The 24,530-nt window shown below is 48.0% G+C and overlaps 2 non-coding genes across 2 annotated transcripts; both read left to right on the forward strand.

Annotated features, from left to right (window-relative positions):
• The first annotated feature begins 6,698 nt into the window (after window positions 1-6,698).
• Window positions 6,699-6,770, forward strand: Trnar-ucu (transfer RNA arginine (anticodon UCU)). The gene has a single exon. It is a non-coding gene; the product is annotated as a tRNA-Arg (tRNA).
• A 5,930-nt stretch (window positions 6,771-12,700) lies between these two features.
• On the forward strand, window positions 12,701-12,772 carry Trnar-ucu (transfer RNA arginine (anticodon UCU)). The gene has a single exon. It is a non-coding gene; the product is annotated as a tRNA-Arg (tRNA).
• Window positions 12,773-24,530: the final 11,758 nt, after the last annotated feature.

Raw genomic sequence — 24,530 nt, forward strand, 5'->3', positions numbered from 1 at the left:
TGTGTTATTACTGTGGCATCAGAGGGCACATTTCGCGGTTTTGTCGGCGACGCCAGCTGGACGAACGCCGGGGCTACGCACCGTATGAGCGCGACGCCTACTTTGGATACGCCCCTCGTCAGCGCCTGTACTCGCCACCTCCGCGCCAGCCTTCGCCCGTTTATGACGCCAGAAGCTTCCCTCGCGATTCCCGCCCGACACGATGTCGTTCCCCTTCACCCTTCCGTCGTGCTCTGTCGCCTCTCCGTCCTGTCTCCAACTCAAATGTCCCCAACCAACACCAGGAAAACTAGACGATGCAGTTTTTGGAGGGAAAACTGCATTTTGTGGACCGACTACAACTCCTCCCGAACTTCCGTGTAACCTGTTATCTGTTCTCGTTGAAGGAATTGAAGTGGAAGCGTTAGTGGATACTGGAGCTAGTATTTCTGTGATTGCTGCTGATCTGTGTTCCCGTCTGCGAAAGGTCAAGACTCCGTATGGCGGTCCCTATTTACATGGCGCAAATAATCAGGACATCAGGCCCTCCGCTTATTGTACCGTGCGCGTATTAATTGGAAAACTCCGCCATTCTATTCAATGTGCTATTCTTTCACCATGTGCTCACCAGCTTATCCTCGGATGGGACTTTCTTTCCTCTGCCTCTGCCGTTATTTCCTGCCGTGAACCCGCCATCAGTATTGACGACACTGAAAATTCCAGTTGCCTAGATTCGCCACAGCACACACTCAAGCTGAAATGTGATCATGTTTTGGAAGCTGGTTTTGAGGGAATTCTGTCGGTCTCCTCGGACGAAATTAACGCTGGTGATGTTGTGGTGGTGCCCTCTACCTGGTTCTTACACCAGGGAATCGCCATCCCAACCTGCCTTGTTCGGTTTGAGCGCGGATGTGCGGTGCTTGCTGCACTGAACACTACGAATGAGGCGATATTACTGGCCAAAGGAACCACTATAGCTTCAGTAGCCGACCATGCCCCTGCGTCAGTAGTTTCCGGTGACGTGCCCCCTTCCAGTCAGAACTTATTTGGCCCGCTCGGTAATAATTCAGCTCTTGCGTCCACTATCAGTCAAGACCTGACGCCTAATCAGAGAAAGTCATTACTGGACGTCCTAACGAAGCACCAAGCGTCTTTCGACGCACACTCATGTAGCCTCTCACAAACATCTGCAGCCGAGCACAGAATTAAAACGGATGGTTCAGCCGTGATCCGCCGCAGGCCATATCGCGTCTCCTCGTCTGAACGGAAAATCATCGAAGACAACGTCGCTGACATGCTCAAGCGCAATATTATTCGGCCGTCGACTAGCTCCTGGTCTTCCCCAGTGGTACTCGTCGAGAAGAAAGACGGTTCTGTACGGTTCTGCGTCGACTACAGGGCACTCAATAAGATCACGCAGAAAGACGTCTACCCTATGCCCCGCATAGACGATGCCTTAGATTGTCTACAGGGGGCCGAGTACTTCTCTAGTCTGGACCTTCGGTCGGGGTACTGGCAAATCCCGATGCATGAAGCTGACAAAGAAGAAACCGCATTTACCACCCCCGATGGTCTTTATGAATTTAATGTAATGCCATTTGGACTATGCAATGCCCCGGCTACATCAGAACGGATGATGGACACTGTGCTTCGTGGCCTAAAATGGAAAACTTGCTTATGCTATCTGGACGATGTTGTCATCTTTTCGTCCACATTTTCACAGCACCTTGAGCGCCTCGACGAGGTACTTACTTGCCTGTCCAACGCGGGACTTCAACTTAACACAAAAAAATGCCATTTTGCGAGCAAGAGTATAAAGGTGCTGGGACACGTCGTCTCCAGAGATGGAATACGCCCGGATCCGGACAAAACAGCTGCCGTTATTAATTTCCCTCGACCCCTTCAACAAAAAGATCTGCGAAGCTTCCTTGGCCTGGCATCATATTTTCGGCGTTTTATACGCAACTTTGCCACCCTTGCGTCTCCCCTGCATCAGCTCTTGCGCGCCAACGTGCCCTTTATATGGACGGATGATTGCCAAGCCGCATTTGAAGCTCTGAAAGATTCACTTACCTCTGACCCCGTCCTGTGTCATTTTGACGACTCAGCGCCTACTATATTACACACTGATGCCAGTGGGTGTGGCATTGGTTCCGTTCTTCTCCAGCGCGATGCTCAGCTTCGAGAAAGAGTCATAGCGTATGCCAGTCGTTCACTGACGCCCGCTGAGAAGAATTACACCATCACGGAACAGGAATGCCTCGCTGTCGTCTGGTCTATAGAAAAGTTTCGCCCGTACCTCTATGGTCGTCATTTCACCATCGTTACGGATCACCATGCCCTCTGTTGGCTATCCACGATGAAAAACTTATCTGGGCGCCTCGGCCGATGGATACTGCGTTTGCAGCAGTTTGACTTCACGGTTACATTCAAGTCCGGCAAAAAGCATTCGGATGCGGATGCCCTTTCGCGATGCCCGTTATCCTCCCCGTCGCAAGCTGCGTCTTCCGGGCCACGGCCGCCAAGTTTACCCATGGCACCCCTCAACCATGCTGCAGTAGAGACGGCCACCGAGCTGCCTTCGCTTCAGCGGGCCGATACATACTGCCGAACTTTAATGGACCGCCTGAGTGGCTTGGCGCGACCACCCAATAGCCGGCTGCGACGCCAACTGAACAACTTTCGGGTTATTGATGGCGTGCTCTACCGCGCCAATCATCATCCTTCCGGTCATAAATGGGTGCCTGTCGTTCCTCGTCAGCTCCGCCTTCGCATACTCGAGGCTTTTCACGATGACGCAACAGCTGGGCACCTTGGCTTCCAGAAGACTTATGACCGTGTTCGGAGTCGATTTTTCTGGCCAGGCCTCTCCACGAGCGTCGCCAAGTACGTCGCCTCTTGCGCGTTGTGTCAACAGCGCAAGCGACAAACGACACCTCCTGCCGGATTTCTGCAGCCGGTTCCTTGCCCTTCTGTTCCATCGGACACAGTAGGCATAGACCTGTACGGGCCGTTACCTGTAACATCGACTGGATGCTGCTGGATCGTGACTGCTGTCGATCACTTGACCAGGTACGCAGAGACCGCTCCTTTACAGTCCGGGTGTGCTCACGAAGTCGCCGACTTCCTCCTGCGCAACATTATCCTGCGACATGGAGCACCTCGAGTTTTGCTCAGTGACCGCGGCAAGACGTTTCTTTCACAAATTGTTGCAGAAGTTCTTCGCGCTGCCAATACCATCCACAAAACTTGTTCTAGCTACCATCCGCAGACGAATGGACTTACTGAACGGTTCCACCGCACGCTCTCTGATATGATCTCCATGTACGTCAGCCCCGACCACCGAAATTGTGACATCATTCTTCCCTTCGTTACATTTGCCTATAATACCGCTGTCCAGCGCACCACCGGTTACTCGCCCTTCTTTCTCGTTTTCGGCCGCCTCCCCTCTTTTGCGCTCGACACCGTTTTTTTCTCTGCCCCAGTCTCCGCTACTTCGCCACTTCATGAACAGTTCATCGATCGGATCGCCCATTATCGACGTATGGCGAAAGAAAACACAGATGCGAGCCAGCAAGAACGAAAGGGCAGATATGACGACACCCATCGCTCCGTTAAGTTCTCGAAAGGTGAAGAGTTCCTGCTTTGGACACCTGTTAGAAAACCGGGACTTTGCGAGAAGTTCCTGCACCGGTACATTGGTCCGTACGTCGTCATCGACCAGACTTCTCCAGTCAATTATCGCGTGTCACCAGTTGACCCTTCTTCAGACCGTCGCTGTCGTGGGACAGAGATAGTGCATGTCTCCCGCTTGAAACCGTTAAACCGTCGCCAAACGTAACCTTCTGCGGGCAGGCGCCCGCTTTCAGCCGCGGGGGGAAAAGTGTGAGCACAACGATGTGCATTGAGACTGTTCCCCGTGAACCTGGCATCATCATCATTCATTCTGGTCACCAAGGGGTATGCTCCTCAATCACTCACAGCTAGCCGCCCATCGGGATTATCATCTGCGGATAATCATCATCGTGGGTTCGGCCTCCTCGGAACGGTCGGAGTCAGCAGCTAATAAACGCGGCCTCAAGGAACAACCCGTCTCTCTCATATATATATATATATATATATATATATATATATATATATATATATATATATATATATATATATATATATATATATATATATATATATATATATATATATATATATATATATATATATATATATATATATATATATATATATATATATATATACACAGTCAAACCCGTTTATAGCAAACTGCAATATGCACTTCGATTAGTTCGATATAGCCGAACCCGCCTATAACGAGCTGATTGTTACGAGTTCGCAATCCGCGGGAGCCTGCTCCCCTCCCCAACTCCACCATCCCCGCATGCAGAAACGAACAAAGTAAAGTAGCCATTACCACACCCAAAGTAATCCATCTATTGGAAGTAATAAAGCTACTTTCTGCCCCAATTTCCTACTTTGTAAAACAAGCGCTAATTTTTGTTTTCACTCTTTCGTTTTGGCGGCTTCAACTAGCATAGCATTCTCTACACGAAACATTGTTTGCACCAGTTCGGGTCCGCGTCCTCCAAAATCGAAGAAGCATTGGCGGAGCACATCGACGGCCGACAGCGCTTCATTATAAGCGTCGGACGGCTCTCACTCGCGACATCATCGGGAACACTGGCGAGCTCTTCCCACAGTTCACCAATGCTTCTGTCTTGGCCCGGATTCGCTGACTGGGCGGGTTCCGTCGTGAGCCCCGCGCGTCGGAAACAGTTACGGAAAGTGCCGGGCGTCACGTCGCTCCGTGCGACGCGCAATGTCTCAGTCGCGGCTCTTGCTCCGTGGTCGCGGCCAATCCACATCTCAATCGCCGCTTCGAGACCATGCATTTCGGCGGCCATTCTAGGCGCGCAGAGTTCGATATATCGGATGTGAACTTCGTTATAAGGAATATGTTTCCGATGTATTTCCGTAACTGAAATATTTTTGTTCGATGTATAGCATAATTCGCTCTATCCGGGTTCGTTTTAACTGGTTTTGACTATATATATATATATATATACCGTCAAACCCGGTTAAAACGAACCCGGATAGAGCGCATTATGCTATATATCGAACAAAAATATTTCAGTTTTTATATTTTATATTTTAATATATTTATATATATATATATAGTTTTGAGTAGATAATTTAAGTAATTATAGAAATACGCTTTTCGTGATGATAAACTTGTTTTTCCAGGGCGGAGTAAACAGGGTCTGCGTCTGTCGCTGTAGAACGACTTCCCATTGTTTTTTAGGTTAATAAATAGCCAGTACTTGCTAATGAAACTTTCATATATTGCAGTTAGGCACGTGATGGCAATCTAGAAATTGTAGGGGATCATCTCTCAACCTGATATCCAGCGTTAAATTTCGTAAAATGCAATTTCGCCAGAACTATGGTCTGGGTATTTTATTCCTCCGGAACCTGGCATTATTAGCTCGGTGGGTGCAAAGCGCTATGAAGCCATGTCCCCCCTGACACCACTCAGAGGTGTACACGCCAGGAGTACGTCAGGTTTAATCCCAACCCTGCTAAAGCGATGGAGTGCGTGATCGCGCGTTTCCGCTAAAGCCAGGTTGTGGCTCAATCATGTCTCCAACGGGAAGCAGTGCGGCGTTCGAGTAACGTGTACAGCTCTGACGGTCGTGTACACGGGGGCATGGCTCTGCGGCGTTTTGGAGCCGCCGAACTCCAAATGTTGGCGTCCGGAGTACTCATGAAATGAGCCTTTAGGTCTGCGGGCACATGCATTTTGAAAATCTAACGCTGCGTATTTCTTTGACTGATGATCCTCTACAATTTCTACTTACAATCCCATGCCTAACTTCAATATCTAAAAACTTAATTAAGTAGTATTTCTTAAGGTTTGCCCTAAACAGCAACTGGGACTGTTCTTTGCGCAAGCCACGGCCCTAGATCACTTCGAGCAAGAAAAGATATTTTGCCGGCGCAATCCGATTTATTGAAATTACGCAATGTCTTCCCTTAAGGACCCTTCATAGGTATGTATATTTATATTGACATATGGACTGGTGCAATGCGAGTCGCATCAGGGCGTGCCCGCCTTGTCTCGCAGCTCGCTCACGAGCGCTCTCAGGCGAAGGCGTTCCCTTTAGCCCACGTTCGGTTGTCTCTGCGACCAAAACGAAAGGGGCAACGCGCGAGCGGAGTCCCTCAGGGCCTCTCAACGCGAACGCCACGCTGGTTCCGTTTGTGTTGTTTTGGGATCAGGTTCTTCCCGCAGAAATGAAATGTCCTTCGTTCGATTTATTGTCATACGTGTGCCCGTGACAATATATATACACACAAAAACATAGGTCGGCAGTCTACAACGCCAAGGGAGGCATAGGGGTGTGGTTAGGCTCTGTTTTTTACTAATGTTAATGAAGTTAATATTATTCTTAAATCTAAGGAAGAAAGAAAGAAAGAAAAAACACGTGCCCAGAGTGGGGACCAGCCATGATGCCTAGGTAGCAGAAAAGGGCTTCCCGCCAGTTACCCGCTCATGACAGGCTGCAGACGTTTGAGTCACGCCCCGGGGGTTGAAAAGAAGGTCCACTTCTCCCCGTGTAGTCAGAGTGGCACTGGCTACCACCCTCAAGCGTCAGATACACTTCTAGTAAATATAAATAGCCCAGAAAGTGAAGGAGAACACAGTCGCCCAGATAGCCGAATTGGTAAGGCATTCGAGATCTAATCGAAAGGCGTGGGTTCGGTCCCCACTCTGGGCACGTGTTTTTCTTTCTTTGTTTCTTCCTTATATTTAAGAATAATCTTAACTTCATTAACATTAGTAAAAAACAGAGCCTAACCACACCCCTATGCCTCCTTTGGCGTTGTAGACTGCCGACCTATGTTTCTGTATTTCCTCAACGAGCCCCTCATTTACTTACTATATTATCGGCGAAAGCATAGCGAGGGTTTCGGTTCCGGCAGCCATGATGCCTAGGTAGCAGAAGAGGGCTTCCCGCCAGTTACCCGCTCATGACAGGCTGTAGACGTTTGAGTCACGCCCCGGGGGTTGAAAAGAAGGTCCACTTCTCCCCGTGTAGTCAGAGTGGCACTGGCTACCACCCTCAAGCGTCAGATACACTTCTAGTAAATATAAATAGCCCAGAAAGTGAAGGAGAACACAGTCGCCCAGATAGCCGAATTGGTAAGACATTCGAGATCTAATCGAAAGGCGTGGGTTCGGTCCCCACTCTGGGCACGTGTTTTTCTTTCTTTCTTTCTTCCTTATATTTAAGAATAATCGTAACTTCATTAAAATTAGTAAAAAACAGAGCCTAACCACACCCCTATGCCTCCTTTGGCGTTGTAGACTGCCAACCTATGTTTCTGTATTTCCTCAACGAGCCCCTCATTTCCTTACTATATATATAGTATATATATATATATATTGTAAGCTATGACTAAGGCAGACATTAGCAGCCGTATGTGGACATTCTCCTCAGTGGCTATGTGCCAGATGCTATGTGCCACCAGCCTCGCTCGCCGCGCACATCGTCGTCCACGCTATCATCATCGGGACGTTCTGGAATCGCTGCGCTCGAACTGAGCTCGCTAGCCTGTCGCTCTCTGCGGGATTAGTTTAATAAACCGGTGCCCGACGACTCCTGGCCTGTGCCTCACAAGTGGTAGAGGTGCGGGGTAAAGCGGTTTGATCCTTCGTACCTCGACCCCCCGACTTACCCCTGGAGCTCCGTTCAGGTCGTCGCTTACCACAAGAGGCCATGCCGATGACATCTGAACCAGCCAGCGCGGCGGGTTCTGCCATTCCACCGTGCTTCGTAACCAGCCGCGAGCGGGACCCTCCCTTCTTCACTGGGCTTCCCGGCGATGACGTCGAGGATTGGCTGGATGAATACAACCGAATCAGCTCCTTCAATCGGTGGGACGATGCCTTCAAGCTCCGTAACGTCTCCCTTTCCCTCAGAAAAGTAGCGAGGACGTGGTTCTACAACCACGAGCGCGACTTCACTGGCTGGCAGCGATTTACTTCCGAGCTGCGCCTATTCTTCGGCACGTCGTCTACGCGTACGGAAGCCGCCAGAAAGAAATTGGACGAGCGCATACAAAGACCTGGTGAGTCGTACACATCCTACATTGAGGACGTTCTTGCATTATGCCACCGTGCAACAAAGATATGACGGAGGACAGCCGAGTGCGCCATGTCCTGAAAGGAATTTCTCCCTTCGCATTTAACGCGCTGGTCGCACAGAACCCCACTAGCGTTAACCAGGTCGTAACGATGTGTCAGCGCCTCGACGACCTGCAGTCCCTCCGTGTGCAGCCAGCACAGTGGGACTCCCGCGCTTCCATGGACGAAGCGGACTTGCGCTCCATGATAAGATCAATTATCCGCGAGGAACTGGGAGTGCAGACACCGCTCGGTTTTTCAGAATCACGACGCGAGACATCTCCTCCGGATCTGCGCGAGATGATCAAACAAGAGTTGGCCTACCTTATGCCGGCCTCCCCATCAGCAACAGATATTCATCCCGGCTCAACTCAAGCCGCATTGGCTTCGCTGCCTTATGCTTCCAATGCCACGATTTCGACACCTCTCTCCGACTCTGTATGTTCGCCTTTGGCACCTGTGTCTACCCCTGTCTCTCGACCGCCCATGCTCACCCGGTCTGACCATGTGCATCCTCACCCAGTGCCACCTGCTGGTCCCGTTCAGTTTCTGCCAGGTCCTCCTCAGTTCGCGTATGGCTACCAAGCTTGGCGTCCGTCCCGCCCAACCTGTTTCTATTGCGGCATCCGGGGGCATATCTCTCGTTTCTGTCGAAGACGCCAACAAGATGAAAGGCTCGCGTACTCCCCCGTTCCACAAAGCAGGAGTCAACATTCATCTTACGACTACTATTCTCAAAGGTTGCCGTACGCACAACGTTCGCCGTCACCCGCAGACTACCAGGACCAGCACCGCGGTTCCCGCCCGCCGAGACGATCTTCCCCAACGCCCTTCCGCCGCCGCTCTACCTCGCCGCTTCGTCCTGCCTCCCAGAACACGGAAAACTAAAGGCGGCAGTTTCTGGGGGCGAAACTGCGTCACTTCGGAATTCTGGAAGTCCTCCTCATCGACCAGCGAACACGTTATCAGTTTTAGTTGAAGGAATTAGTGTTGAAGCTCTTGTGGACACTGGTGCGAGCATTTCGATAATTCACGAAAGTTTATGTTCTCTACTGCGAAAAGTAAAAACTCCATATTCTGGCCCGGCTCTACGAGGTGCGAACTCCGCTGCTATTCAACCATCTGGACTGTGTACAGCTCGTGTTTTTATCGACGGCATTCGACACCACATTCAGTTCGCAGTACTGGCATCATGCGTTCACCAAATGATATTAGGCTGGGATTTTCTTAAATCGGCGTCTGCTGTGATTTCTTGTGGTGAACCGATGATTCATATGAATGATACAGACTTGGCCAGTGTTTCGGGTACTGCAGACTTGCGATTGGTGGCGTCCTGCGACTTAACTCTTCCCCCTGCTCAAGAAACTATAATCTCGGTTAATTCGGACAAAATTCTCGACGGTGATGTACTCATTGCTCCGTCAGGAAAACTCCCCCTTCATGGCGTAGTCATATCCCCCTGCCTCGTCCGTTTTTCTGCGGGAACTGCTCTTCTGGCCGCAGCGAATACTACAGCCGAAGCGGTTTTCTTGCCCCGAGGGACCACCGTTGCTTGTGCTCCGCGCGACGATGCAGTGAATGTCGTCTCATTGGGATCTGTCACGTCGGACGATCATTCGGTGAGCACTAAGCCTTCATCCTTTCCCATAAGTGCAACAATCAGTTCGGATCTTGACCCACAGCAACAGGAAATGCTATTGGCTCTTCTGGGGAAACACGAAATTTTATTTGATTCTTCTTCTACCATCTTACGGCAGACCTCCGCAGCCACACACCGAATCGACACAGATGGCTCGTGTATCATTCGACGTCGCCCGTATCGCGTCTCACTGAAGGAGCGCCAAATCATTAAAGAACATGTCGACGACATGCTGAAGAAAAACATAGTTCGCCATTCAACCAGCTCCTGGTCATCGCCCGTTGTTCTAGTCCAGAAGAAGGACGGATCTGTACGATTTTGTGTGGATTACCGGGCGCTTAACAACATAACTCGGAAAGATGTCTATCCGATGCCTAGAATTGATGATGCTTTGGACACCTTGCAAGGAGCCGAATACTTCTCCAGTCTGGATTTGAGATCGGGATACTGGCAAATTCCCATGCACGAGCAAGACAAAGAAAAAACAGCTTTCAGCACGCCTGACGGTCTTTACGAATTTAACGTAATGCCGCTCGGGTTGTGTAACGCTCCGGCCACATTTGAACGCATGATCGATACGGTTTTACGCGGCTTAAAGTGGAAGACGTGCCTATGTTACCTTGACGACATAGTCGTATTTTCTTCTACTTTTCCCGAACATCTCCGTCGGCTTAACGAAGTGTTAACTTGCCTTTCAAACGCCGGCTTGACCCTTAACACAAAGAAATGCCACTTTGCAAGCAAGTCAATCAAGGTATTCGGTCACCTGGTGAGCAAAGAGGGAATCCGGCCCGACCCTGACAAAATAAATGCCGTACTAAATTTTTCTCGCCCAAGCCGTCAAAAAGAACTTCGCAGCTTCTTAGGATTGGCCTCCTACTTCCGCCGCTTCATTCGAAACTTCACTTCAATCGCTTCCCCTCTACATAAACTGCTGTCTTCTGACACACCATTTCTATGGTCCGACGACTGCGAAGCTGCCTTTCAGAAACTGAAGTGTGCCCTAACCTCTGATCCCGTACTCGGCCATTTTGATGAAACAGCGCCCACTATACTACACACCGACGCCAGCGGACACGGCATTGGGTCTGTTCTGTTACAGCGCAGGACATCTTCTGTTGAGCAGGTAATTGCCTACGCCAGCCGGACATTGACACCTGCTGAGAAAAATTACACAATAACAGAGCAGGAGTGCCTCGCTGTAGTTTGGGCAGTTCAAAAGTTTCGTCCATATCTGTACGGGCGTCACTGCGTTGTGGTCACGGACCATCACGCCCTTTGTTGGATATCTTCCCTAAAGAACTTGACCGGGCGGCTAGGACGTTGGGTACTCCGTTTACAAGAGTAGAGCTTCACCGTCGTCTACAAGACTGGCAAAAAGCACGGGGATGCCGACGCTCTTTCACGCTGCCCGTTATCCCCCGCTCAAGATGACATTCAAGCGCTTTCTGAATCAACGACAGCCTTACGGATCGCCGCTGTGGACACTTGCACGGAACCACTTCCTGAATTGGCCTCTCAGCAAAGGTCCGACACTTACTGTCGCAACCTCATTGACCTGTTAGACGGTTCCGCTCAACCACGCAATAGTCGTTCACACCGCCAGCTCCGCCAATTTCGACTCAGTAATGGAACCCTTTACCGGTACAACTACCACCAAACAGGCGACAGATGGGTGCCCGTCATTCCCCGTGCCCTCCAACGCAAAATTTTAGAGGCATTTCACGACGACGCTACCGCGGGCCACCTTGCCTTCCACAAAACGTATGACCGTATCAAGAGCCGCTTCTTCTGGCCCGGCCTATCCACCTCTGTTGCCAAACACGTTGCATCGTGCGTATTGTGTCAGCGCCGCAAACGTCCAACTTCGGGACCTGCAGGCACACTGCAACCACTGCCGTGCCCCTCCTCTCCTTTCGAAGTCGTCGGCATCGATCTCTACGGTCCTCTTCCCTTCACTTCGGCTGGACATCGGTGGGTCATTACCGCAGTGGACCACTTGACACGATACGCGAAAACAGCTCCTATTCGCACGGGCTGCGCTTTAGAGGTGGCTGAATTCTTTTTGAAGACGATATTTCTGCGACATGGACCGCCCAAAGTGCTTCTTAGTGACCGAGGCCGGGTATTTCTTTCGGCCGTGCTTGCAGAAGTTCTTCGCGCTACCAAAACTGTACATAGAACCACGTCCAGCTACCACCCTCAAACTAATGGTTTGACCGAACGTTTTCATCGCACGCTCTCGGATATGATTTCCTGTTACATTCAGCCCGACCATAAAAACTGGGATGTCATTCTCCCCTTCGTCACCTACGCCTATAATACAGCAGTTCGATTTATTGTCATACGTGTGCCCGTGACAATATATATATATATATATATATATATATATATATATATATATATATATATATATATATATATATATATATATATATATATATATATATATATATATATATATATATATATATATATATATATATATATATATATATATATATATATATATATATATATATATATACACAGAAACATAGGTAGGCAGTCTACAACGCCAAGGGAGGCATAGGGGTGTGGTTAGGCTCTGTTTTTTACTAATGTTAATGAAGTTAATATTATTATTAAATATAAGGAAGAAAGAAAGAAAGAAAAAACACGTGCCCAGAGTGGGGACCAGCCATGATGCCTAGGTAGCAGAAAAGGGCTTCCCGCCAGTTACCCGCTCATGACAGGCTGCAGACGTTTGAGTCACGCCCCGGGGGTTGAAAAGAAGGTCCACTTCTCCCCGTGTAGTTAGAGTGGCACTGCCTACCACCCTCAAGCGTCAGATACACTTCTAGTAAATATAAATAGCCCAGAAAGTGAAGGAGAACACAGTCGCCCAGATAGCCGAATTGGTAAGGCATTCGAGATCTAATCGAAAGGCGTGGGTTCGGTCCCCACTCTGGGCACGTGTTTTTCTTTCTTTCTTTCTTCCTTATATTTAAGAATAATCGTAACTTCATTAACATTAATAAAAAACAGAGCCTAACCACACCCCTATGCCTCCTTTGGCGTTGTAGACTGCCAACCTCTGTTTCTGTATTTCCTCAACGAGCCCCTCATTTCCTTACTATATATATAGTATATATATATATTGTAAGCTATGACTAAGGCAGACATTAGCAGCCGTATGTGGACATTCTCCTCAGTGGCTATGTGCCAGATGCTATGTGCCACCAGCGTCACTCGGCGCGCACATCGTCGTCCACGCTATCATCATCGGGACGTTCTGGAATCTCTGCGCTCGACCTCAGCTCGCTAGCCTGTCGCTCTTTGCGGGATTAGTTTAATAAACCGGTGCCCGACGTCTCCTGGCCTGTGCCTCACAAGATATATATATATATATATATATATATATATATATATATATATATATATATATATATATATATATATATATATATATATATATATATATATATATATATATATATATATATATATATATATATATATATATATATATATATATAGTGAATCAGAATAGGAAATGAGGGGCTCGTTGAAAATAAGACAGAAATAAGAGTTGGCAGTCAAGAAAACGTCAGAAAGCAAAGGGGATGATGTGGTAGGTCATTGAAACAGATAAAAATTTGGAAAGAAACAATGTGTAGAAAAATGCCCGCCAGGTGGGATCCGAACCCACGACCTCCAGAATACTGGTCTGGTGCGATACCAGACGACACTGATGTCGAAGTCCGGATTTTGTCATGCGAACGCGTTAGCGCATACAACATATAGCACGGGGCTACAAAGTACTTAACTTTTATTACTCCCTTGAGGGGTTTGCCAAGGAGTTATATGGCGATAATGAGTCGGGCATTATAACCTGGTCTGCCTTCCGCTACCGCTTTGGTGAACCATTCGGCCGCCGTGCTGTACGCAAGCTCCGTACGGAGCAGCGACCACGTGTACTAGGCTAGCAAGCTGGTGAAAGATTCACAAGTTATATCGAAGACGTGGTTGACTTGTGGAAGCGCGTCCACCCTTCGGTGACGGAAGCCCAGAACGTCAGGCACATCCTGGAAGAGTTGAAGATGACACCTTCTAGACGCTATTGGCCAAGGATACCCAAACGATGGCTGATGCCGGGTGTTGGTGTCAGATCTTCGACGAGCTTTAACTAGGCAATCGACTACTAACTAGTCAGATCTTAACTAGTCAGATCTTCGACGAGCGCAGTGGGCTTTAACTAGGCAATCTTGCGCTCAGCCCAAGCCCCTGTCGACTTTTGCTGATACCTCTTTAGACAACCCGATGCTCTTCACCCGGTTAAAAGATTTTATTCGGAAATAAGTGCCCCGCCAGGTGTCTCTTGTTCCATGCAACATGGCATTACACTGGCTGATATGCCCCTCTTCGACAACGACCTCATCGTGTATCACTGGCAGAGCGCCGCACCATTGAATATCACGTGAATGACATGCTTCATCACGGCATTATTCGTCCGTCAAAGATCCCCTGGGTTACCTGTGGTTCTTTAGAATAAAAAGATGGGTCCAATAGGTTTGGCATCCACTACCACCGTTTGAACACCATAACCTGTAAGAATGTGTCCCCACGACACCATCGATTGTTTCTTTCCACGGAGCTGAATACTTTCCATCGCTAAACCTACCAAACGGGTGCTGCAAATCCCGACGACGGAAGCTGATTGAAGGAAATGCCTCTTTTGTTAAACCTGACATACTTCATGATTTCCGTTTGAGCTTTTCAACGCCCCTGCTCATTCTAGCAAAATGTAGACAGTATTTTCAGCAGGATAAAGTGGAAGACGGTTCTTTGAGATCTCATTTACGTCGTTGTTTTCTGTTCGTACTTAAAAACGCAACTCGCCTGCCTGGAAAAAGTTTTAACCTGCCTTGCAAGTTCTTGGCTACTGCTGAAGCTCACAAAAGTGTCACTTGGCTGCACGCAAGCTGATATTCCTCGGCCATGTCGATTCCAAGGACGGGATTTTTCCCCAACGATACGAAGCTTAGAGCCGTAGCAGATTTTCCAAAGCCAACTACTTTGAGGCCGCTATGGAGCTTCATCAGTTTTTGCTCCTATTTTCGACACTTGGTACGCAGCCTCGCCTGTATAAATTCGCCTGTGGCTCAACTCGTCGACAGTGCCAGCGACATCTCCGCTTGGTCCCACTCTGGCGTAGGCGCATTTGTTAACCTACGTCGTCTTGTTACATCGCCTTCAATAGTACGGCATTTAGATCCGTCCGCCCCAACAGATGTTCAAACTGATGCTAGTGGGATCGGTTTCTGAGCTGAGCTAGCCCAAGGAAAGGCCTGTTTTGCTTAGTACGTCCTAGCAAACGCGAGCTGCACGCTGACGAAAGCGGAGTTGAACTACTCTGTCACAGAGAAGGAGTGGCCGGTCATAGTTTGGGCTCCGGCGAAGTACTGGCTGTACTTGTATTGCCGCTCATTCGACGTCGTCACCGATCATCACGCCCTCTGTTGGCTCTCCTCCCTCAATAATCCATTAGGTCGTCTTGGTTGGTGGGGCCTCCGAATGCAACAGTACGACATCCGGGTCATTTACAGTTCTAACGCTGACGCTCTGTCACGCTCAGCAGTGCTTGCTCACGTTTCCTACCTCGCTTCCTACCTTGCTTCTTGCCGTCAGCGACATGAGAACTGAGCAACTCAAGGATCCATGGATTGGTTGTATTGCAATTCTATTCGATAAATCAACTCTTGGAGGAACCCGGGCCGTAGGCCGAACATTTTCTTGCTTCGCACTCCGTTGAGAGCTACTCTATTGCGGCAACTACGTCTCCGGTGGCCGAAAAAGGTTGCTGGTCATTCCTCGACGTATGCGCAGCGACATATGCACCTAATTTCACGGTGATTCTACTTGCGGTCATGTTGTTGCGCTAAGGCCCTAGGAGGGGCTTTGCCTGCATACTGCTGGCGCGGCATGTTCACCTGCCTGCGCAAGTACGCGCGCTCATGCCCGGAATGCCAACGCCTAAAGTCGCCGCCACCCCGCTTTGTCGTTCCTTTGAAGCCACTACCTTGCCCAGCGAAGCCTTTTAAACGTCTGGGCATTGGTTTGGTCTTCGACAAGAGGCGCTTCAGGCGCCTCTAAGCCGAGAAACCGAGGGCGAGTTTCTTGTGTGATGTAATGAAGACCTTCCCTCTGAATGCTACGTAGTTCATCTTACCCGCACATCATACCCCTTACAAACAAATGGGCTAAACGAACACTCCAATCGCATCCTTGGTGACATGCTCTCCATGTAGATGTCTTCGAAGAACTAATAGTGGGACCTTGCTCTACCATTGGTAACATTTGCTTACACCACGTCATCGCAGACGATGACAGGATTCTCGTCGTTTGCATTGCCAGGCGAGAGCCGTCGTACAGAATCGAAATTGTTCTCACGTACAAGCCCGACACAGCCAAATTTACACCGATTTCGCAGCTTGCTCGAAGCGCCGAGGAATGCCGTCAATATGCTCGTTCGTTTACATCAACCGATGAGCAGCGCTAGAAGCATCGTCATGACGAATGTTTCAAAGATCGCAGCTTATCCGGGCTACCTTGTGCGGCTTTGAGTACCCTGCTCAAATCCTGGTCTCTCCCAAAACTGGCCACCAGGTATCATAGGCCGTACGAAATCATTGAACGCACTTCACCCGTCAACTACCTCGTTGAACTCTTTGCACCATCCGCAGATCTTCGACGCTGAGGGGTGGAATTGTTCATGGGGAACGGTTGAAGCCCTAATACGACCGTCTAGATTCGTCATGCTTTTGAGTAACCAAGATGGGTTTTTTTTCTACCGGGGGTGGTTGTAACCACCCAGACGAGCTAGCGTGGCACAAGAATGCATAGTACATGGCGAAGCGCCATCCGCATAATTGGGTATGCTCCGAGGATTATCGTGGAGACGACGAAGGACCAACTCGTGCGTTCCTGGCAGCGAGCTTGTTTTGTTAGGTACCTGCGTTAGGCCCTGTACCCTTACGCTTTCTGCCTTCGAATACACCCGCACAATCTGCTACGCTTGTGATTGCTAATTCCCTTCGCATCGCAGTATATATATATATATATATATATATATATATATATATATATATATATATATATATATATATATATATATATATATATACATATATATATATATATATATATATATATATATATATATATATATATATATATATATATATATAGGGAGCAGTTGAACTTATGAAGCTGGTAGAGAACCCAAGAAAAGAAAACATTGAACAGGGTAAAAGCAGGATTGTTGCCAACGATTCAGCAAAGAGACTGAAACGTTGGCAACAATCGTGCTTTTACCTTGTTCAAAGTTTCTTTTCTTATATATATATATATATATATATATATATTTATGAGTGTATGTGTATGTCAGTCTGCTACACTTAGCCTCATTTTGCAGCGTTAATTCTAGTGATAATCAATTACTTCAAGCTTGTCCGTTACTTGAGCCAATTCTGAGGCCTGAACGCACGTGGTGGGCAGTGCATGAAGTTGTAGTGTAGGTGACGCATTCAGTGATATCATAGCAAACGGTGACATCACTTTCGCTTATGACGCCACTTTTTTGACGAAATCAGCCGTGGTGCTGTAGAACTGCCATCGAGCAGCAGTCAGTGCATCATCGTCATCATCATCATCAGCCGACTCAGGTACACTGCAGGATGAAGGCCTCTCCCACTGACCTTCAACCGCTCCTATCCTGCACTGCTCGAGTCCACAATTTACCCCGACTTTCTTTATTTGATCCCTCCAACGGGTTCGTGACCTTCGCTTCTTTAGACCCATTTGTTGGTGTACACTCTGTTACTCTAATTGTCCACCGGTTGTCGGTTGGTGTCAATTCAAAGCCAGCCCAAGTCTATTTCTGTTTCTGGATTTGAACCGTGATATCTTGTAGTTCAGTTTGTTCGCTGATCCAGGCAGCTAGATTCCTGTCTCTGAGTGTTCTTCCTAGCATTAATTGTTCCATGGACCTTTGAGCCAGCCTTAGTTTGCTTTATAGTTGTCTAGCAAGGGGCCAAGTTTCAGCTCCGTGTGTCATCATCGCTTGCATAATGCTGCTGACCAAAAGAAGAGGACCCAAGAAACTGCAGACCCGCTTGCCAAACGGGAAACACGGAAATTATAGGTGGAGCAGCTGGGCATTAGAAAAGTCGGAAACAATAGGGCCGCCGTTTGTTCAACCTTCAGAACAATCACACTGAACTTGCATTGTAATTGTGAGAGTGATTCCAGGAGCCGCAACAGATCTGCACAGGACGGCTTGTGTTCGGAGCGCGGCCGCGGCTGTAAATATGTTATTGAAAATTAACGGTTTGGATCATTCACGCTTTATTTCTTGTGGCTTGGCAAGTCGACTGAGTCCAGAAAAAATCTAACATACTTAAACTAATCGCATTTCAAACACTGTTGAAGTGCCTGAAAGTACCGTCAAAATATTTATGATTCGAGCGTAGGGACTTTGTAGTATTTATTGACTTGCCATTGGGCCTAGAACGTCGAATAAGCGAACATATACCCAACTCTACCAGTAATAAAGTGGCTTTGATCGGTGGCCACCACAATTCTCAGGGTAGTATTAGACGTACCTTCTCGGTTGTAGCCACGCCATAATTCTTTGCTTACAAGCACACCGAATGTACCAAGGTTGAGGTACCTGTAATTAGTCGTGTAGTTTAGTTTATTCCCTTGGCATAAATATCAGGAAAATGCCCATGAGATGTAAAAATGTTACAAACATTATCTGTCGCATTGTGTGGCCTGACCGCATTAGTTTTTTTTTTTGCTTCAAAGCTATGAACTTGGTTTGTGACAACGTGGTAACTATCATGGGGTGCGTATGGTCCGCGCACTTTATTGTTCTTCTCTCTTATTCTGATAAAAAATGATTTCATGTTTTTTTTTTCATTTTATAACTTATTCCCAATAAAAAAATGCACGCGTTCGGTACTAGTTTACCCATTTCCCTACACATAAAATTTTTAGCCAGCAGTTCTTTCTTACAACGCTATGATTGGGCCTATAAAAAGCTTATGACGTGATTGAAAAAACTGTAGAAAATGCCCTCTACTGAAGGTTCCTGCATTCGTTCTATGCGGAAACAATTTCTTACCAGGCTTTTAGCCATCCCTTGTTCTGCTCAAGTGTATCATGTGCTGCGCATCTAAGACCTAATTTTTTCTTGTTACGACGACGGTTTTCACAAGTACAGTTAATAGTTAACGGCAACACGCTGCAAGACGTGTAAGGTGTCAAAGCTCTAATTAAAAAAAAACAGGGGTTATCCCAGTAGCCTCTACTGGAGGTAGATTATCAGGCTGCTGAGAAACCCATCGATCCTCTTCAATTGCTTTCCAGGTTTGGCTCGAGTGGTATGTGAAGTGCTTAGGAAACAAAACATTCTTCATAGCGAAGCAGGATACATTAATCACCTATCTTCTTTTTGCGTTCCTGTAAGACGCTCTGCCAAGGTTCTTAAATGGATTCGATGTAATACACAACGCGCGCCATATTCTGAGGAACCTAAGGATTCAAGTGAGGCAGCAGGCATAAATATGTTACTGATTGCGTCAAACGGTTGTAGTCTCGCCTGCCATCGTCATCGGACGCTGACTCTGCTACACAATTCTAATTGTCATTCTGTCAGTGAATTCGACATCTTCATATTACAGTTTTCAAAAATACGAAATATATGTTTACTCACATGGGCAATTCTTCGTCGAAGAAAGCGTCTTGCAGTAGTCCGAACAGTATAACTGTAAATTGTTGGATTATGTTTAGTTAAAATATTTAGCACAACTTCTTGACGCCCACTACGGTGAGCAACGTTTCTACAACAGTAAAACCGCTAATCTGGAATTCCTAAATAACGTTTGAGGGTAAACAGCTCGTCCAAACCGTAAGCTGGGAGAGTATTGCGCGCACTAATTCAAACATTGGGATGTAAATAACAACGCCGCGGTTATTTTGCGCCCATCATTTCAATCATTGTTTTATCGCTCTGCGCACGCAGTAGAAATCTCACAGCTGTGAGGTCAATGCGATACTTTCGAGTATTCTGAATCTGGCGGTTCAAAACAATAATTCCAAGGGAAGCATTAATGTGTTATTTTGTTGCGTACAATCATTGATCGCTTGTGGGGTTTAAGGCGCCCAAGCTACACTTCGGATATGACGCACGGCTTAAAGGGACACTGAAGTGAATTTTTGGAGCTCCTCAATTTGCTTGCACTCAGTAGGCTGGCTCTAATGAACACACTTTTCACCGATCGTTTGTGGGCGATAAGGTGGTATTTATGTTGTAAATATTGAAAGAAGGAAAACTACCATGCGCGTTTTGCGGCGGCTACAACAAGGAACCGCAGTGACGTCAGGTAAAAGTGCTACGTGATTGGACGATGTCCAAGACTCTGATGCAAACAAGTTTCCGTTTCGGTTCTATGAAACAACAGGCTTGAAATCCGACGTTATCATTGGATGGGCATTCTTCAGATCTCAGTAATAATCACATTGCGCTTCTGCCATGTTTCGGCTGTAAAATGCCCAAGATAAGCCTCCCAGGACAGCCTGGATTCGTAGCAATCAGTAGCCGAGGCCGAGGCGGCGGATGAGCGCCCTCCGCGTCACCGCAGACGCTCAAATGCCATGCGCTCTTCCCCCATATTTGGAGCTTGCCTCACTCATGCCTGTATCGTAAGAAGCGTGTTCGCACCAGCCCAAGGGTCTGCTGATTCTGGCCTGTGCCCACTGCCCGAAAGCATTCGGTGCTTATGGCGGTAGCACGCCAACGAGAACTCGATAGCGCGTCAGTTTGCGCGTGTTCTCCGAACTCTCTCCTGGAGCAATGAACGCTACAGCCAATAAATGCTGCATTCAGTATAGAAAACATGGGCTGAAAACGAAAAATCAAACTACAAAAAAAGAGGATGTACCATCGGGAAGTCGAACTTGCGACTTGCAAAACAACATACCTAATGCTCCAGACCACTCGGCCACGAGCCAACACTGCCGGTAATGGAAATATTAGGTATATAATGTATAACCACTTTATACTATGTTTTCAGCATTTCAAGCAGCTTAGATGACTGTTGTATAGGGCTCGTGCTGTAAGCGTCCACCAAATTTCCACATTATCTGACGTATAGAAATCGCCTTTCATAGACGCGAAAGCGTTCGCAGATGTGGGGTCGTGCTGCTAACCGCTGTGCTTGTTCACTCAGTGCAAAAAAGTGCTCCCTGAAGCCTCGTTTTACGTTGTGCGGTCAAAGTTTTAGTTGGTTTTATTTCCTTAGTACCCATATTAGCTTCGCTGACTCCTCTCCCACCTTCGATTAGCTTTAGATTTTCCTACTAGCATACCAGTCAGCGAAGCGTCGCATGTGCGCTTCTGCAGCGCTTGGTTGGAGCGACCTGGGTGTTGAGCTTGATACAGTGTACAAACTAACAAACTACATTTAAAAACTACAAACTAACAAACAAAGTCACATTCTTCCATTCAAAAAGGCGTCGTGCCTTTGTTTCAACTGAGTGAACCGTCGGTGGCAGGAGGGCTAAACGCAGGGACGCCGGACTCTGGCGAGCAGTGCGGTAGCGCAATCAAGTCAAGCCATTTTTGCCTGGCGTCACACGAAAACGCCACAGAAGATGGGCTAGGATGCAGGGAGGAGGACAGCCTTTTCGACTTGATTTTTCTACTAAATAAATTCGCATAAACACACCCAGAGCGCTCAAAACATGGCCTAGGGATTCCGGATTACAATTTCTCTGGTAATCCCGCAATGTTTACAAATAACTACAGTGTCCCTTTAATGCAGGGCGCCGGATTAGTTTTGACAACCTGGAAGCCGTTCATGCGTGATGAAATCTCGACCCGCAGGCGTTTGCGGTTTCCCCCTCTATTAGAAAAGCAGCCACCACGGCCGAGGAGCGATCCCGCGTCTTCGGGATCAGCACTTACAAACACACAAACTCTGAATAAAAACCTGCCACTTTCAATTAAGGAATCGGGGCTCCTTTTCGCCGTGAACAATATGCTCGGCATGCAGAGGGGCAAAAAGGGTAACACATGGTGCGGCGCTTAAGCATCAATACCCAGTGTACATGTCGACAGAAAATGCAGGCGTGAGCCTAGGAAATATAATTTTCCCTATCAACCTAAGGGGCGTCGATACGATTCCCCGTCTTTCCTATGATTGGAGCTTCTCACCTATTTCATTGGTGTATTGGCGGTAAAATGCTTCCGGAGAATGGTATGCGCGAACGTCCCTGAAAAGGTTTCCAGATATATTACAATGTATACTCACGGTATTACACGCGCTAGTGTGCATTTTTCTCAGGAAACTTTACTAAAGCTTTCAGATCGAACTGCACTCCAAAACGAAAAAAGCAATACCTAGGAAAACAAAGTTCTGCTGGCGATTTCTTATAAAACTGAGATATTTTTATTTTGTTTCCTCTCCTTCCTGACGGCTACCGGGGCAGTCACACTCAGGATTTTATACCTGCTGTGAATGTCTGTGCCGCTAATCCCCTCGGAAGAGGTTCGGACGCTGATTGGACATTTGCGGCACTAACCATTGGGATAGCAACATAGAATACTCACCCAGATAAAACCAAGAATAGCTAGGCCCCCTTAGCTTCCCATTCGTCACGTCACTTTTTATTCAGTTTTCCCTTTCACAACTCATTATTACTGATTCTTTAGAAAATCGTTTTAAAGGAATAAAATTCAGGTTTAAAACTTTTATGTCATTTTATAGCGAATGGAGAGGCATCCCCTGATGAAAACTTCTGAACCGGAAGGCTGTTTCGAAAGAAGCGACGATGCAATCTTTTAAGTCGTACTACAAAAGTTGCAGTCGGAAGTGCTGGGATTTAGCCCACGTTCACAAAACAGCTAATGCCGGTGTTACACATTTTTCACTAGATTCAAACCACGTTTAATCAAACACGCGTGTTTATATATTACTCTGCATGTACACCGTGAATAATCATGCAGACTTACGTGCCGACAACTCTAACAAAAGGTAACCCCGTATGATCCAAAGTTTGTGACAAATTTTAGTAAAGGCAGCAGGCAAGTGTTTTTGGCAAATAACAAAAACAATCTGGGGAAGCTTGCACTCATGCGCAAGACGTGAATAGCGAAGCTGTTGTAGGTGAGCACTGACGGACACATAGTTTCAGTAGCACGCCCTGCCTTTCGCTTCGCGGCCTCTTCTTCGGCCATGCGAAGACGTCGCGTGCGAGGTCTCTTGTACGATACGGAGCGCATGCACACGACGATGCGGGCTCCCGAGCGAAGGGATTTCCTACGATACTGAGCGAATTCGCACGATCCTCTCGAGTGTTGCGGCGACCGCTGTCACGTGTCTTTCCGTTGTTGAGCGGGTAATGCGACAGCTGCGCGACGCCTACGCGATAACGTTCCTCGCAGTGCGTTTTCAGCGCGCACGAACCCCAAACTCACGGACAGAAACAACAGCTCCTCTGTTAAAAAAACTCCCACCTCCCCTCGCGGGATCCCCTGTGTAGATGCGACGCATAGGGGGTTCACGTTGCAGCGTTGGACAGCGGAGGAACGGCGCTGGAAAGATGGAGCGGAGCGGCGCAGGCACCGCGTCTAATTGCGCGCATAACGGTGAGCGGACGCGCCGGCGCCAGTGCGTCTGCCGCGGCTATGACGCAACACAATACACTTTAATCCAATGCAATCCAAATCCAATCCAAGCCAAGCCAAGGCAAGCCAAACCATTCGCATCCAATCCAAGGCCCCTCGCGAGAGAGTGTTCGCTATCGGAGAGGAGAGGGGGTGAGCGGCGGAGAGCGCAGCTCACGCGGTGAGGAGAATGGGGGAGGGGCGGACGTCGACAACGCCGACGACGCCGGATGCAGGGACAAGGCGAGTGAATGAGATGCAGTCGCATCTAAAATGGCTGGCGATTACAACACTCGGTAAAGGGATATTTGGGCGAGCATCAGTGCCCTGAGGCAGCATTCAATCGTCGGTCCTCTTGAGGGCAGCAATGATGCGCCTCTACGTCGGTGGCGCGAAGTGCGTCTCAGGAAAAAACCGCGAACTGCGTCTTAGGAAGCAAACGTACCTCACCTAAGGCTCCTAAAATTACTAAGGTAGCGCTAACCGCTCCCTCCTTCTCCGCCGCTTACCTCTTTTTCTTTGCCCTAACCCGCGGTGCCGCACGCCCTTGGTAGCGGTGCCGCCATTTTTTTGGCTGCTTCGGAGCAGACGCCCTCGCAACGCTACGGTCCGCTCGCTGGAGTTCTTGCAGTTTGCCCTGGGTTTTGCACCAAATCGCTGTTTCGTGGAATTTGTAGGATTTCTAGGGTCTTATTTCACCAACACGCACGAAGTGAGGTTGTTTTATTTTTTAAATTTTTCTAGAAGGGGTTTTTTGTACGGGGTGGATGCCGCTCACGCATACGCACAGCGCGGTGTTTGTTTACGTCTGCGGCATGCTTGTAACATCTGAAGATAGTTCATGAACGCGGAAGGATCGAACGTGGATATTTCTAACTGCACTGTTGGGGTAATTCCTTTCTTGCATTCGCGTGACTGTTGTCGGGCAATCACTGCACAGAGGGCTTGCGCACTGTCAGCCGCAGTATACCGAGCGCTTCATTCGCAACGCCATCGTT

Source organism: Haemaphysalis longicornis, unplaced genomic scaffold (genome assembly GCF_048455015.1).
Source record: "Haemaphysalis longicornis isolate Haplotype H1 unplaced genomic scaffold, Haemaphysalis longicornis Haplotype H1 scaffold_4, whole genome shotgun sequence".
In the NCBI taxonomy this organism is placed as follows: Eukaryota; Metazoa; Arthropoda; class Arachnida; order Ixodida; family Ixodidae; genus Haemaphysalis; species Haemaphysalis longicornis.